The sequence below is a fragment of the Castor canadensis genome, chromosome X (assembly GCF_047511655.1).
Source record: "Castor canadensis chromosome X, mCasCan1.hap1v2, whole genome shotgun sequence".
Lineage (NCBI taxonomy): Eukaryota > Metazoa > Chordata > Mammalia > Rodentia > Castoridae > Castor > Castor canadensis.
Genome location: NC_133405.1, coordinates 134,236,068 through 134,253,583, shown reverse-complemented (window position 1 = coordinate 134,253,583; position 17,516 = coordinate 134,236,068). Strand labels below are relative to the sequence as shown.

The window sequence follows — 17,516 nt, the reverse complement described above, 5'->3', positions numbered from 1 at the left end:
AAGGGTTTTTGCTGGTTGAGATAAGGATAGCTATACAGGGCATTGACTCACATTGATTTCCTGTGCATGGGTGTTACCTTCTAGGTTAATTCTTTTTGATCTCACCTTTTCTCTAGTTCCTGGTCCCCTTTTCCTATTGGCCTCAGTTGCTTTTAAGGTATCTGCTTTAGTTTCTCTGCGTTGAGGGCAACAAATGCTAGCTAGCTTTTTAGGTGTCTTACCTATCCTTACCCCTCCCTTGTGTGCTCTCGCTTTTATCATGTGCTCAAAGTCCATTCCCATTGTTGTTTTTGCCCTTGATCTAATGTCCACATATGAGGGAGAACATACGATTTTTGGTCTTTTGGGCCAGGCTAACCTCACTCAGAATGATGTTCTCCAATTCCATCCATTTACCAGCGAATGATAACATTTCGTTCTTCTTCATGGCTGCATAAAATTCCATTGTGTATAGATACCACATTTTCTTAATCCATTCATCAGTGTTCCACCTTCTTTCTTTCCTTGACATCACTTCCACCTGTTCCTTACATCTTGCCACTTCCTCATATCCTAGCCATGTTCTTCCTTTCTTAACCTTAAATTTTATTTGGTATGTACTCAGTGGATCTGGACCTCTTTTGGTCTCAGTGAGAGTCAATTCCCAGAAGCCAGTGGAGCCCTACCTGCGAGTCAAAAGACATAGGGGAGACAGGTAGATGCATCTCTTCCATCTGATGGGATTCTATTCCATAGTGGAGCCCCAGATCCAGGATGCCTTCTTTTACCATGATGAAATAGCACATGAGTGCAGAAGGGAAGATGGGTCTAACTGCAGTAACTGCACATGTTCTGTATACATAGTAGGTTGTAGATGTGTAGCTATCTTTCTAGCACAGTCAAGCAAATTCTTCAAGTAGTCATTGTGCTCTCAAATTTCAAAATACAATGCTGTTGAAGGTTTGATAACTAAATGATAAAGCTAAATGAATTCCCAGCTTGTGTATTCCCCAGGTACTTTAAAAATTCCAGTTCACCAAGAACTTTCATAGCTCATTCCCTCACAGATCCTTTTCTGATTTCATCAGAAATGACCAGTTGATGGGTTCCCTTGTGAAAGTGCCCCATTTGGACAAGTTAAATGAGTAAACCTGGTTAGAAAAATAGATTTACCAAGAGCCTCTGGGCATAAGGTACAGTTTCCAAGAGCCCTAGCATTCTTGGCTACTTTTAAGTATTATTGGAAGGCACTCAAAACAAACACTCTGTTTGCCTGATGTTCAGCAAAGAAAATACCAGCCTGTATGAGCTAATGTGGATGCTATTTTAGAATTAGCTTTGCTGCCATTTCTTTCAGGGTAGCTAATGGCATTGTCCTCAACCTGCAGCCTTTAGAACTGAGATTTAGAAGGCAAAGCTTGCAACTTTGGGTTCTCTAGAAAAAAATCACATAACAGTATATTTGCCCAACTATTCAGGACACTTTTCCTTATCTTACTAAGGTATTTGGATCACAGAAGAAGTTGTAAGATTGGTAGGAACAGCAAGGGTTGGCTTAGGGGTGAGTAACTGGGAAATTGCCCAGGCCTGTGCACTCAGCAGACCGACCCTATGCTGGGTTTAATGTTATGCTGCACCAGCTTGAAATTCTTAATAATCTTCAACAAAAGGGCTGCACATTTTCATTTTGCACGGGACTTCATGTATTATGTAGCAACTCTAGAAACAGTGCTGTTGCTTTACTTCTACTTCCTCCCCAGGCATCTTCCCTTCTTTCCATTTGCCTATATAGAAGTCTCTATTCATAGTAAATTAGAACTTTATCCTTAAGAAGTTGAGTCTCTTGCAAAGGTTTGGCCCACCAGAAGGATAAGAAAGAGAATGGAAGAACACTAAGATAGAATGATAACATTAGATGAACTAGAAAGAATTCTCTGTATAATCTTTGTAGCTTTTCTATAAACCTAAAATTATTCAAAAATGAAAAAAACCAATTCATCATCAATTAAAGAGGCAATTGTAAAATAACAAAAAACAAGCCCTGCATGCATGAAGATAAAAATAATAGATAATAATACTCTAAAAAATCATTGAATGAAATAAAAATTGTAAACTTGGCAATATAATTTTAGTATATTATTTTTAAACTATCAAAGAATTTTATTAAAATGTTAAGCTATAGCAAAAATAAGCTTAAAAATCAACTAGGTGCTGGTGGCTCATGCCTGTAACCCTAGCTACTTGGGAGGCCAAGATTAGGAGGGTCACCATTCAAGGCCAACTCCCAGGCAAACACCTCATAAGACCCCCATCTCCAAAATAACCAGAGCAAAATGGACCGGAGGTGTGGCTCAAGCAGTAGGGTACCTGCTTTGCAAGCACAAAACCCTGAGTTTAAACCCCAGTCTCACACATACACACACAAAAAATTCCTTAAAACTCAATAGTTTACTTTCAAACCATACCAGTAGCAAAAATGTAAATCTCTTTTGCAATTGCCATAAAAATCCATGCAAATGCTATGGATAAATTTAGTGAGAGATTTGCATTAGTATATATATATATATATATATATATATATATATATATATTATATTATATATATATATTATATTATAATATATATATAATATATATATTATATATATTATATATATATATTATATATATATAATATATTATATTATATTGCATTAGTATGTATATTATATAGCATGTATTATATATATTATAAAGCTTTGCTAAAATATACAAAAAAGATCTGAATAAATGATGAAACATATTCTATTTCTGCATAGAAAAACTTAATTTTTGTAAAGAAATCAATCTTTTCCAAACCAATATCTTCAAAATTCCTTTTTGATCTGAAAAAGTAAGGTTAAAAAAATCTCTGTACCCCTCAAGGAGGCAGAGGACAAGAAAACATTCTAGAGGAAAAGGCAAGGTTATAATCCAACCCTGAGACCCAGGGACACAGGGTCTTCCGCAGACTGAGGCTGAACTAGGTCAACAGTGATTGCTCAATACACTTAAAAACACATTTACTGAGTGTCTCTTTTGTAAGCACCCTTGAAGAAAGTGCTATGGTTCACAGAAGGGAGACCATTCTCTGTTCTTATCCCTAAGAAGTGTGCACTTGAGCAGAAGAGAAAATTTGGCTGCAGGGTGAGAGTGCATGTAGCCGAAGTGGCAATTTCAGGCCAAGATGTCTGAGAGAAGAATTTTTTTATTTTCTAAACATGGAAAAAGAAAAAAATTCATGAAGGCAAAAATTTGGGGAGAGGGGGCTGTGATAGCAACAAGAGCTATTGTGAATTGAGAACTTTCTACTTACCAAGCATGCAGTAAATATCTTAGAGGTATCTCATTCGGTCAGCCCCAAACTCTAAGAAATTAGGCACTTTTATAATTCCTATTTCACAGATGAGGCAACTGAAGCTTGGATCAGTTAAGCCATGATTCCAGGCTCAAAAAACTAGTAGTGTGTAGTTCAGTGCTTGAAGCCATTCATGCATTTGTCTTTCCATCAATTACTTTTTTTAGCACCAACACTGACTGGGGCATCGTTCTGGGGGCCAGAGATAAAATGGTGAATAAGACAGAAGCCAGATCAGGTCCTTGCTTTCCTGGGACATATATATTCAAAGAGAAGTTTAAATATAAAGATAAGAGAATTTTTTAAGTCAACAAATAAATAGGGACTCCTCAACTTTGGCAGGATACTTCATTGTTGCGGGAGCTGTCCTGTGTACTGTACAATGTTTAGCAGCATCCCTCACCTCTATCTGCTTGATGCCAGTAACACTCCTTATCCCAGTTGTAATAGACCGAATATTTCCAGGCCTATGTAAATGTACACTGAGGAGCAAAAATCGCCCTATGTTGAGAACCCCTGAAATAAGTGAACTCAGTTATTTTAGGTTGTGATATGTAACGTGAAGAAAATAAAATTAGATGATGGACCAACAGAGACGAAGAGGCATCACTTTAGGCTAAAAAGTCACAGAAAGTTGTTCCAAGGAAGGAAGAGCAAGAAGCTGGCACTGATGAGTGGGGACAGAGAGTTCCGGACAAGAGGAACAGCAAGTGAAAAGGATGTAAGGTGCTAAGGAGCTTGGTGTGTTGAAAGAGCATAAAGAAAACAAAGTGGCTGAGATGCAATGGCTAGGTCATACACCCAGTTTATGGCTTGCAGTTGGAAAGATGATTCAGTTATATTATGCAGAATGATTGGAGGTGGTAAGAGTAAAAGGGGAATTAGTAGTCTAAGAGAGATGACAGCATCTGGAATAGGGTTTTAGTGATGGAAGTGGGAAGATATTGGACAGATTTGTCATATGGTGATAAAAAACTGAGAGGCCTTGGTCAGACATAAGTGTAGACAAGTTCCCCTTCCTGCCAAGATGGGCCCCATTTTCTGTATCTTGCTAGAAATCCATCCCTGCCTCCATCAGGTCCATACTTGTCACATTCCTGCTTGGGCTAACTCTTGGATTCTTGGTCCCCCTCTGTACCTTTCATCTTCTACTAGGTCTTCCCTAGTTAGTTCTATGGCCAGGAGTCTCATCTTCCCTTAACCTACCCATCATTCTCTCATATCCATTTTCCCTCCAAATATTGCCAACATATTAACTCTCTCTGGAACTAAACCTGAACATTCTGTTTCTACAAATGTAGAAACCCACTATCTGCTTTATGAACTCTAGAGAAAAGCCTAAGGGTTTCTCAGGTATCTTATGAACCATACATATGATATATGTAAGGGTTACAAATAGAAGAAAGAGTTTAGTTTGCAGTATATACAGTAGCCCAAGGAAGAACACTTAAACAGTGATTTTTTTTTTCATCACATTTGCTTGTAGTGGGTTGAACTCTGTTTCCCACAAAAGAAATGTTCAAGTCCTGAGCCCTGGTACCTGTGATCTTATTTGAAAACAGGGTCTTTGCTGATACAATTCAATTAAATGGTCATGTTCAATGATATTGCTTTTGTAATGTCCTTACAAAAAAGAGGAGAGGACGCATACAGGCACAAGTATGCATAGGAAAGAAGTCCATGTGACAACAAAGCCACAGATTGGAGTGGCACGGCTACAAGAAAAAGAACATTTGAGGATTGCAAGGAACCACTAAAATTCAGACAGAAACAGGAAGGATCCTTCCCTAGAGCATTCAGAGCGAGTATGGCCTTATCCATACCTTGATTTTGGACATCTGGTTTTCAGAACCAAAGGGCAATTTTTCTGTTGTTTTTGTTGTTGTTGTTTTTCCTTTTATATTATTCGTTTATTCTTATGTGCATCCATTGCTTGGGCCCGTTCTCTCCCCTACCCTCCGCCCTTTCCCACTGTCCCTAACCCCCTTGCTTCCAGACAGAATCTGTTCTGCCCTTATCTCTAATTTAGTTGACGAGATAGTATAAGCAATAATAAGAGAGACAAAGCGTTTTTGCTAGTTTAGATGAGGACAGCTATACAGAGAGATTCCTAGCATTGCTTCCATATACAAATGTGTTAGATCCCAAGTTGATTCATCTCTAACTCACCTTTTCACTAGTTCCTGATCCCCTTCTCATATTGACCTCTGTCACTTTAAGGTTTCTGTATTAGTTCTTCTGCAGTGGGGACATCAAATACTATCATGTTTTGGGTTTTCTACCTATCCCCATCCTCTCATGTGTGCTCTCCTCTTATCATGTGACCCAAGTTCGACCACATTGCTGTATTTGCCCTTGATCTAAAATCCACATATGAGGGAGAACATATGATTTTTAGTCTTCTGAGCCTGGCTAACCTCACTCAGGATGATGTTCTCCAGTTCCATCCATTTACTTGCAAATGATAAGATTTCATTCTTCTTCATGGCTGAGTAAAATTCTATTGTGTATAAATACCACATTTTCTTAATCCATTTGTCAGTAGTGGGACATCTTGACTGTTTCCATAACTTGGCTATTGTGAATAGTGCTGCAATAAACATGGGTGTGCAGGTGCCTCTGGAGTAACCAGTGTCACATTCTTTTGGGTATATCCCCAGGAGTGGGATTGCTGGATCATATGGCAGGTCTATGTTTAGATTAAAGTGCCCAGTTTGTGGTCATTTGTTTTTTGAATCCCTAGAAAATTAGAGTAATGTTTATTTGGACAGTTTAGTTTAACATGCACATTTTATAGACATGTGAATTTCTGGCTGAAAAGTTGTAGCCCAGAGTACTTGAATGATGGTTAACAACAGGAAGAACATCAGCAGTTTAGAAGTCAGCTGGTACTGTGAATCTTAATGAAACTACCTTCTCAGCACTTCCTTTAACTGCTAAATTGCTCCACTAGACCTAGGTTCCTGGGTTCCAGACTGCTGCTGAGCTCTCAGCTCAAAGAAGATCAATACACACCTTCTGGTACCTAAAAACTGAGAGCAGTAGCTAAGGAAGCCTCAATAAAAGTTGGCAAAATCTTTGTATGTTCCAATGACTCTTCTCCACAGGTTGTAAGCTTAACAGAAATGCACCACTCCAAGAAAACTTGGCATTGTCCTCTACCCTCCCATCATACCTGAATCAGCCTCTGCAAAATGCCAGGGAGTACACAGTTCATCTAGAGACTACTATATTTGTGCTTTTTGGCTCTACACACCTCCTTCTCTAGAGTTCAGAACTGTCTGTTGTTTACATCTGCTTCCATCTTTATGCAATAGAAAATTAAAAGGGTATATAAGTCTCCCCAACTCACAAAGGACCCGAGGCATTATAGCTCCAATCATGGAATGCTGAGCAGTGACAGAAATGTTCTGGGTGGTGGCATTCTTTGACATTCTTTCAACTCTTAAGTAGGAACTACATGCCTATCTTCTTAGGCCCACAGAAGAACAGAGACATGAAATCAAAGGAACAAATTAAAAGTATAAAAGCAACAAACAGATAGCAACTTAACATCTTATGGCATGTCTGAATTTGTCCTTCAAATCATTTGAAAAGGTATGAAAGTTCTCATTCACACCCAGTAATAATTTACCTCCCCTTCTCTCATATGTTCTAGTCTTCTAATGTAAAACGTTGAACAAGTTTCTTTTCCTGGAATACATGTTCATTGTAAGAAACTTGAGAAACCCAGGTAGGCACAGAATCCAGGTCTAGAAGTAGGCATTTATGTGTATGTGCAGAGATCAAAAGGCAATCAACACATTATAAATTATCATTATACTTCATAATTACAAAACAGCTCAGTTTTATAATTTACCTTTAATTCAAAATGTATATGACCACCATCTATGGTACTGAATATTTTACACAATTATTTTTAATGGTTAAATAGTTTTCAATAATAGTGCTATATCGTAATCAAAACAATCCACTATTATAGACTATTTCCATTCTTCCTTTGCTCTTATTTTAATAAAAAGACTATTAACACATCTTTGATGCTTAACTTGGCACAAATCCAGGATTATTTGTACAGATTAAATTTCTTAATGCAGACCTTGGAGCCTCAGGAATAAACATTTTTAAGGCTTTTGAATGCTACTACTTTTACTCCTACTGGAATTTCCCTCCCTACCCAAGCCAAAAGGCTACATGCATTTGTACCTCTGGCAGCATATCTGTTTCTTACCATACCCAATCACCAGCAGTATTAATTATACATGTTTATCTTTGTCAAATTTACTGATAAAAATGATAACAGCAAGGCATTTAAATATAGTCCTAACTAAAGTAACTATACATATATATATACACATATATATAGCTTTCAAAAATAATCATAAATTTAATTGTAAAAGCTTAAAGTTAAAAACTTCTAAGAGGAAACAGAAGGGAATACCTTTATGGCTTTGGGGTAGGCAAAACACTTCAGAAGATATAAAATTTGACAAATTTGGCTTCATCAGATTTTTAAAAAATCAACAATTGTTACTCATGAAAAGACTCCATTGCTAAAGTGGAAAGTAGAACCACAGACTAGATATGCTTGCAAAACATACCTAAAAAATGTCTTGTGTTCAAATATGATTTTGAAAGCTCTTAGTAATAAATAATGAAAAGAAACAACCCAACAGGAATGGGAAAAGATATGAACAAGGAATTCTCAGCACAAAATACTAAATGATAAAAAAAAAACCCTATGAGAAGGTACTCATTGAGAAAATGCACATTAATGCCACAGTGAGATGCAATATGGCACCCAAGACAACTTCTAAGACAAACAAAAGATATAAAGGACATTTGCACTGGATGCAAAGAAGACAAACTAAGTTTATTGCCAGAAAATAGAACCATATTAATTGTATAGGAAGAAAATGTAGAAATCTACCCCCAAAAGTTAATAAAGCTCTAAATGGATTTATCAAGGTCTCAAGATGTGAGATCAATATACAAAAGCAATTGTATTTCTATCTGCTACCAATGAATAATTGGAAAATGAAATTAGGAAGATAACATAACTTATAATGTAATAAATGTAAATGAAGTCCTCAAGGATAAATGCAACCAAGTATATACATGACCTACAACCTAAAATTTAAAAAATATTACTGAGAAAAGAAAGAAAATAAATCAATCTGTAAGTTCAACAATCTTAGTCAAATTCCAGCATCATTTCCTGCAGAAAATAACATGTTCTGAAATCTTATATACGTGCAAACAATCCAGATTAGCCAATTCATTTTGAATAAGAATAACAAAGTTACAGGACTTATACTACCTGATTTAATGATTTATTAAAAAGCTACAACAATCCAGACAGTGTGCTATATACATATAGAAAGACATATAGGATAATGGAATGGAATAAAACATCCAAAAACAGAAACACTCATAGTTAATTGATTTCAACAGAGGTGCTAAAAGTGATTCAATGGGGTATGAATAAAGCTTCAATAGATGATGATAGAACAGAATTGTTTTTGAAAAAGAAAATATAACTGCCGCCTACCTTACATCATATTATAATAAGGATTTCAAAATTGAACAGTGGACCTAAATGTAATTGTTAAAACTACAAAAAGATGCGAAGAAAATCTCTGCAATCTTATGGTAGACAAAGATATTTTAAATTAGGATATATTTGTTGTATAGGAGGGATTCATTGTGACAATTCTGAATAGCTTTACACTGTACATTGGTTAGATTGACCCCACCATCTCTCCCCACAACCTTCCCTCACCTCACTTAAGGTACTTGCAAGAAGTTTCATCGTTCTATTTTGTGTACGTATATGAAGGCCATCAACCATATTCCCTCAACTTCAACTCCTCCATTCGCCCTCCCTCTCCCAAAAGTACCCCCCACACACACTGCTTATTTTACAGTTCTGCTTTTCTTCATTAATTTCAAAGTCAATTTTCAACAAAGTTTCTCAATGTATCCCCCTGTGAGTATACCTTACTTTGGTCAGTTCAACCCCTTCCATTACTCTCCCTTACCCCTTCCCTCCGATCCCCCATTATTCAACAGCTTTCAATACATATCATCGTATCCTCTACCTGCACAGATGTAATGTATTTTGATATTGTTGGTTTGCTATCATTCTCTTTTCCTTTCGCTCCTCCCCTAAGTTCCATAGAGTACGTCCCTACTACAAACATGTTTTACATATAAATTGAGGACAAAGATATTAAGATATAAAAAAGAAATAAGCATAGATGAAAATATAAAAAATTTGACTCAGTCAAAATTTAGAACTCTTGTTCTCTGGAAGATATCACTCAAAAATGAAACCTCTTGCAGTTGCTTTAAGTGGGCTGGAGAGGAGGCTGAGGGGGAAAGAGATAATGGGGCAATGTAAATAATATACAATAAGTCTAATTGGAATTGTCACTATGAATTGCCCCCTGTATAATGAATATATCCTAATAAAATTTATTTAAATAAATAAATAAAGTCAGTAATAAAAAAAATAAATAAAGATTAGCAGGGGCCATGCTAATCTTTTCTGTATCATTTCAATTTTAGCATATCAATATTTACTGATTGATAAAGAAAACAAAATTTGAAAACTTAAAAAGCAAGACACAGATTAGGAAGAAGTATCAAAAATACTTACAAATGATTTATTATATAAGAATATATAAAGCGTTCTAACAACTCAAAAATAAAATAAATCCAATTTTTAAAAATTGGCAAAATATTTAGAAACTTTACAAAAAAAGTTATATGGATGACTGATAAGCACCTGACAAAATATTTATCAGCATTAGTTATCAGGGAAATGTAAATTACACCAAAATGAAATACTACTAAATCTACCAGAATTAAAAGCATACAATATGATTGATAAATGCTGACAAGAATGTGGAACAACAAGACCTCTCCTAACTTACTGATAGGAACATGAAATTTGACAGCCCTTTAGAGCACATTATGGCACTTTTATAAAGTTAAATACACACTTATAGTATGATATGGCCATATTACTTCTAGGTATTTACCCAAGAGAAGGGAAAATAGATGTTCCCAAAAGACTTATACACAAATATGTATACCAGCTATATTCATAATAACCCAAACTAGAAACAACTCAAATATTCATTAAAAGATGAATAAGTAAATACATTGTGATGTATTTATAGAATAGACTATGACTCAACATAAAAAGAAAACTACACAAAAACATGCACGAATCTCAAAAAGACAATAAGCAAAAAACTTAGACAAAAAAGTCACATACCATATGATTCCAGTTATAAGAAATTCTAGGACAAGCAAAACTAATATATAGGGTCAGAAAACAGATCAGTGGTTGCCTAGTACTAGGCACTGACTGGAAAGAATTGTGAAGAAACTCTCTGCTGAGAGAAATAATTGATATCTTGATTGTTGTGCTGGTTGTGTGTGTGTGTTTGTGTTTGTGCTTGTGTGTGTGGGAAACCTCATCAACTGTACAATTAAAGTAGGAATCTTTTATGGCTGGGAGCATGACTGAAATGGTATAATGTCAGACTAGCAAGCATAGGCCTTGAATTCAAACCCTAGAGCCAACAAAAAACCATGGGATATTTTACTGTATGCAAATCATATTTCAATAATGTTGATAAAAAACACAATGAAACACAATTACATCTTGCCAGTAGGACTAAAATTATAATGGCTGTCAAGACTAAGTGTTGGCAAGGACATAAAACAACTGGAACCGTTGTACATTAATGGAAAACATTTTTGGCAGTTCAAGTTAAATAAACAGTGTTCCTATGACCCAGCAATTCCACTCCTAGATTTATACCCAAGAGAAATGAATACAAATGTCTACAAACAGATTTGCACAAGACTGTTCATAGAATCTTTGTTCACAACAGCCAAAGACTGGAAATTACCCAAATGCCCATCAACAAGAAACTAGATAAACAAATTGTGGTGTGTTCATACAATGGATAACCATTAGGTAATAATGCAATAAACTAATGATTCTCACCACAACATAGCTAAGTCTCAGAAGCATTGGATTAACTGAAAGACACATAAAAGTACATACAGTATGGTTCCATTTGTATGGATTTCAAAACCATACAGTACTAATCTTTTTGGGTAGTAACTAGAATGTTGGTCACCTCTGGGCAGGGGAACTAACAGGAAAAGGGCACAAGAGAACTTTCTGGGTCGGAGAAAATGTTTTTGCATCTTAATCTAAGCAGTGAGCATATGCCTTTCTCAGAACTCATCAAGCTGTATACTTTAAGATTGGTGCATTTTACTACATATAAATTATGTAGTAAACATGAAAAATCATAAAACTGAATTTGGAGCAGGAAGACTTGGGGGGAGGAAAGTTCTTCAGAGCTCGTGTTCATTTGTGCTTATTTTATCATTTCTTAGCGATTCCAAAGATGCTAATTATCAAGAATACTCTTCACCAACAACAAAATTCCTGTGAGAGCAAAATGACATGGAGCTCTAGTCCTCTGGGGGTACAAAGAAACAAAAACAGGAGCCTGCTGAGATATAGAAACTCAAATTCTTTGAACTCACAGAAGACAAGATTCTAAATTGGGAACCCAAATATTTTCTGTTTGCTAGCAGAAAAGCTCATGCATGCAACAGCTTCAGGCAGGCAATGGACTATTAAAATTGCAATCCGGCCATCACAGTTGTCTTAACATACATTTGATTCGACTCAGTCCCCACTTTAAACAAATGTGGCTTTCTCCCACAGTTACTCATAACAACTCATGTACTCTGCGGTCACAGTTAATCTGACTTGCAAGGTCCTGAGCCCGAGGGTTGTGTATGTCAGAAGGTTTCTCACAGGCTTTTGGACAAACAGTGCTTGCCACACAAGAAGCTGTGCATTGCCCGTGGCATTTTATTGTTCAGTCATAAAATGTGGAATGGTGTTTGGGCCCTCCCTCCCAAACAAGGGCAATGTCCAGGCCAGCTCATCAGACCACAGCTTCAAAGAAATTTAATATTGGAGACACTGAGTGGCATGCTGATTTCTGGAAGGTACCATTTCTCCAGTCAATGAGGTATGGTGTAAATTCAGTTACTTAGGAAGCATTTGAAGATGTGAAGATTTAATTTAAAGTTTGGACAATATGGCAGATGTAATCTAGAAATTCTAACACTCTTTTCAGGGCTGGCAGCATGTGCATATGACCTGTGCACAGGGCTCCTACTCAGATCTGCACTTGGTTTAATGCTCAGCTATCTCCATCTTGAAATTCTAATACATTTTTCAAAAGGAACCTCGAATTTTTATTTTGCACTAGGTCCTGCCAATTATGTAGCCAGTCCTGGATCGTCTTACCCATACTTTGAGACCAAAAGGAAATTTTGGTCATGTTGCTTTTATGAGCAATCTGTATCTTTTATTTGGGCCTTAAAAATCACTGGGAGGTGTCATGATAGGAGAAGCCATGAACTAGATTCTTTTATCAGGCCAAATCTGACCAGGCCCTGGCCCTCCAATTTGGTTCTATAAAAAGCCTTACCTTGAAATACACAAGATAAAGTACAAACAGGATAATGTGAAGATGAAAAGAAGGCTGGAGGGACTGAGTCAGAGAAATGAAAGAAAGAAAAGAAAACGTACATAGAAATGTCCAGCCCCTTATTGGTCCTGCTTGGATTTGTGCAGATTGTCTGTGAGTGGTTTCCTTGTCCTTTCTTGTCTCTCTACCAACCAGTCTACCAGCCCACTGCCACACTGGTATTTCTAAAATGCAGATGTGACCATGTCACCTCCCTAATTGAAATCCTCACTAAATTCTCTGCTGGCCCCAGGTATAATACCCACAGCTATGCATACCAGGCCTCCTGCACACACCCTCTAGTCGTTCTTCTGATCCATTCCTGTCTCCCATTTCACCTAAACTGAACACCTTCCAATTGCAGAGACCTGTCCTGTGTTCCCAAGTTCCTTTTTCTTTGCTCAGGTGAAACAGACCTTCTCTTCCACAAGCTCCTCATGGGGTGTACTCCATTTTTCTTCAGGAAGGATTCGGGCACTCCTCTCTTTGAAGAGCCCTTCCTGCATCTGCAGGCTGGCAGCTTTGATATGACAACTCAGTCTACGGCCATACCACCCTGAACACGCCCCATCTCGTCTGATATGACAACTCCATAGTTGAGAAATAGCAATATCATTTATGACTGTATATTTTATTAAGTATTATATCTATAGATGAGTATTATATGTTTAGAGCTTCCTCTATATCTTAGTATTCAGGCCTGTTAGAGAGTTTGTTCATAGGAATCTCTGGGGCCCAACAGACATGGCCTGAGGTGGAAAGTTGCATTGACACTGACAAGTTGACAGTTATTGAGGGTCTACAACATTCCAGACAATTAATTGAATGTTATGCATGTATTACCTCATTTGATATTCATAAAAATCCTATAAGGAAATTGTTAATAAGACTCCATTTGACAGAGGATGGCACTGAGGACCAGAAAACTAAAGCAACTAGCCAGGAGATGGGAGAGCCAGGCTCTCAGCTCAGGGTGATGTCTGTTTTCAGAGCCCTGTGCATTACAACTGGACTGTATTGCCTTCTAATAAGCAGACCAGACCCAGTACAAGGTAATAATTTAACATATGAGTGTGTGATTAGCCAAGAGAGTGCTGGAGTTGGTAGAGGTCGTAGAAGAAATCCATGTTGCCTGTTGAGATCCTTAGCAGGCATTATATCAACAGGGTACTACTGGAGGAGGTGACTGAATAGGGAATAGGGGGCAAAATAAAATAAATGAAAATAAAGATAGAGATAGATAGACAGATGATAGGATACATGATGCCAAGAAAAGGAAAAATTAAGATTTTTATAATTTCCAATTTTTTCCAAGCTTGATTTGGCTCTAAATAGAGCTTAAAAGCTTAAGAGTTTGCAAAATCTAATAAATGCCAATTAACACAAAGGCCTCTGATTTTCTTTGCAATGGTCCTTTTGATTTCCTATCCTGCTAATGACTCCCACTGTGTAGCCCTTTGGAAGCATCAGATAAATTACATTTGGGGCTCAATGATAAATAATTTTCCAAAGAGCACACATGGTGAATGATGGGGCACAGATAACCCCACACACCACCCAACTAGAGAATACTCATTCTAGTTTCACTCTCAGTTTTCAAATTGGATCTGAAGCCACACTGGAAGCTCATGGTGATCTGAACCAATCAAAATGGAGCACCTCTTCCTCTTAAAAAAAAAAACTGAGGAGTCTTTGCTTCCATTTACTGTGTGGGGAACAGGAAATGTTTCTCTCTCTTTCTCTCCCCCCCTCCATATTTTATCCTGTTACACTAAAATAAATTCTTGCTAAAACTTCTAAAAAAAAGCCATATATTATGATTAGTTGTCTATGCCTATAGTTCTAGTTAATTGGGAGACTGAGATTTGGAGGCTCATGATTCCAGGTCAGCCTGAGGAAAAAGTTAGCAAGACACTAGCTCAACCAATAGCTGGGTACATTAGCATGTACCTGTCATCCCATGTACACGGGAGGTTGAAATCAAGAAGCCTGTTGTTCCAGGCCAGCTGAGCAAAAAATTTCATGAGACCCCATCTCAACAGAAAAATATTTGGGTGTGGTGGTGCATGCCTGTCATGCCAGAGATTCTGGGAAGTCTAAATTAGGAGGATCAAGGTCCAAGCCAGCTTGGGCAAAAACCCAGACCCCATTTTCAAAATAACCATAGCAAAAAGGGCTTAGAGGTATGGTATAAGCAGTAGAGCATCTCCCTAGAAAGCATGAAACCCTTAGTTCAAACCCAGTACCTTCAAAAAAACAAGAACAAGAACACAGGAACACCTATTTCACCCATATATGTTTGTTTGAAAAGACATAGTCAAGGCCTTAAAAGGGACAGCTTAAAAAATCTTTGCTTGCTGTATGTGATCTTAAACTCCAAATGTCATTTGTTCTAGACCTATAGAAGAAAAACAGTGGCAGAGAGGTGAGAAGGATCCCTCAAGAGACCACTTCCTTCCTGAAGTCTGTCCTGCCCTCTCTATCTAAGGCAGAAGTGAGCAATCCTTCCTCTGTAACAAACTCATCATGGCACATTTGATGATTTCCTCCTTGTCATCATACCACTGGCATCAAGGGTTCCACAGAAGGCACAGCGTAATAGCTTTCTTAGAACAGAACACCCTGGTGCTCCAGAATGAATCAATGAATTAGGAGAAATGCCTTCTTAATAACATCAACCTCATTTCACTAAGCTACTAAAAAGTAATGTTTATTCTGGCATAAATTTACACACACACACACACACACACACATAACACACACACACACCACAGAATAAACTCCAGAGTCTAGAAATAAGCTCCTGCATTTATGCTTAATTGATTTTCACAAAGGTAGCAAGAAAATTCAGTGGGGAAAAATAGACTTTTCAACCAATGGTGGTGAACCAACCATCCACATACCAAAGAATGAAGTTGTATCCCTTCTTTGCCCCACAGAAAATTTAACTCCAAATGGATCATACATCTGAATGTAAAAGCTAAAACTATAAAATAATTTATTATGTATCTTACAAAGAACTATAAATATAGAAGTCAGTTTTAATAATCTTGGCTAAGCAAAGCCTTCTAAATATGACACCAAAAGCACAAGTGACAACCGAAAAAGCAGATGTTCACATTGGGTATATATAGAGAAACAGGGCACGATATCTCAAGTAAAATGTAAAATTTTTATGTTTTTAACATACCAATTAAATTTTTTTTCAATTTATTTATTTTATTATTGCACTGGAGGTACATTGTGACATTTTAAAAATTAATTTTAAAGAGATAAAAAGAAAAATAGATGAATTGGACTTGAACAAAAATAAAAACTTTGTGTTTCAAAGGACACAAGAATGTGAAAAGACAAACCAAAGATGTGCTTAAAAATATTTGTAAATAATTTTTCTGTTAAAGAACCTGTAAATTATTTTTCTGTTAAGAGAGCCCAAAATCACAGGCAGTAAAAGTGGAATTTTGTCAGACTAAGAAGCCCGTACAGAAAATGAAGCAATTGATAGAGTAAAGAGACAACCTACAGAACAGGAAAAAATATTTGCAAACTATTCATCCAACAGGAGATTCATATCCAGAATATACAAAGAAGTCAAATGACTCAAAAGCACTAATAATAACAATAATAGTACAATTTTAAAATGAACAAATTATCTGACTAGACATTTCTCAACAGAAGATATGCAAGTTACCAATGGGTATTTGAAAAATGCTTATTAGTAATTATCAAGGAAATATAAACCAAAACCATAATGAGATATCATCTCACCCCAGTTAGAATGGGTATAATCAAAATGACAAAAAATAAGAAATGCTGGCAAGGATGTGGAGAAATGGGAACACTGCCAGTAGGAATGTAAATTAGAAAAGCCATGTGGAAAACTGTATGGAGATCCCTCGGAAAACTAAAAATAAAATATATAGAATCAATTATATAAAAATGTGATCCAGCTATCCCACTACTAGATATATATCCAAAGGAAAGGAAATCAGAATACTAAAGAGATGCATGAATTTCTATATTTACTGCCACACTATTCATAATAGGCAAGATTCAGAATCAAACAATATGTCCACCAATGGATGAATGGCTAAAGAAAGTTCAGTGTATATATACAAAATGGAATATTATTTGACCATAAAAAGAATGAAATCCTGTCAATTGTGACAACTTGGACGGAACTGGAGATCATTACATTAAGTGAAATAATCTAGACACAGGGAAACAAATACCATACACTCTTATTTATTTGTGAGAGGTAATAAAATTGATTTCATAGAAATAGAGTAGTAGTCACTACAGATGAAGAAGAGCAGGGAGTAAGAAAACAGAGGGAGGTTAGCTATTGGGTATCAAAATCCAGTTACATAGGAGGAATAAGTTCTAGTGTTCTACAGCATAGTAGAGTGACTATCGTTCACAACTATTTATTATGTATTTTATAAAGAATTAGAAGAGTTCAAAGGTTTCCAAGATGAATAAATGTTAAGTGTTTAAGAAGATGGAAATGCTAATTACCTTGGTTCAGTCATTGCACATTGTATACATGTATCAAATTATGACACTGTACCCTATAAATA

The 17,516-nt window shown here is 36.6% G+C and overlaps 1 protein-coding gene and 1 pseudogene across 1 annotated transcript in view; both read right to left on the bottom strand.

The window, feature by feature from the left end:
- Nucleotides 1-17,516, bottom strand: part of Arhgap6 (Rho GTPase activating protein 6) — a 468,763-nt gene that overhangs the window by 288,603 nt on the left and 162,644 nt on the right. The gene's annotated exons all lie outside the window — the stretch shown is intronic.
- On the bottom strand, nucleotides 9,884-9,946 carry LOC141420098 (U6 spliceosomal RNA; annotated as a pseudogene).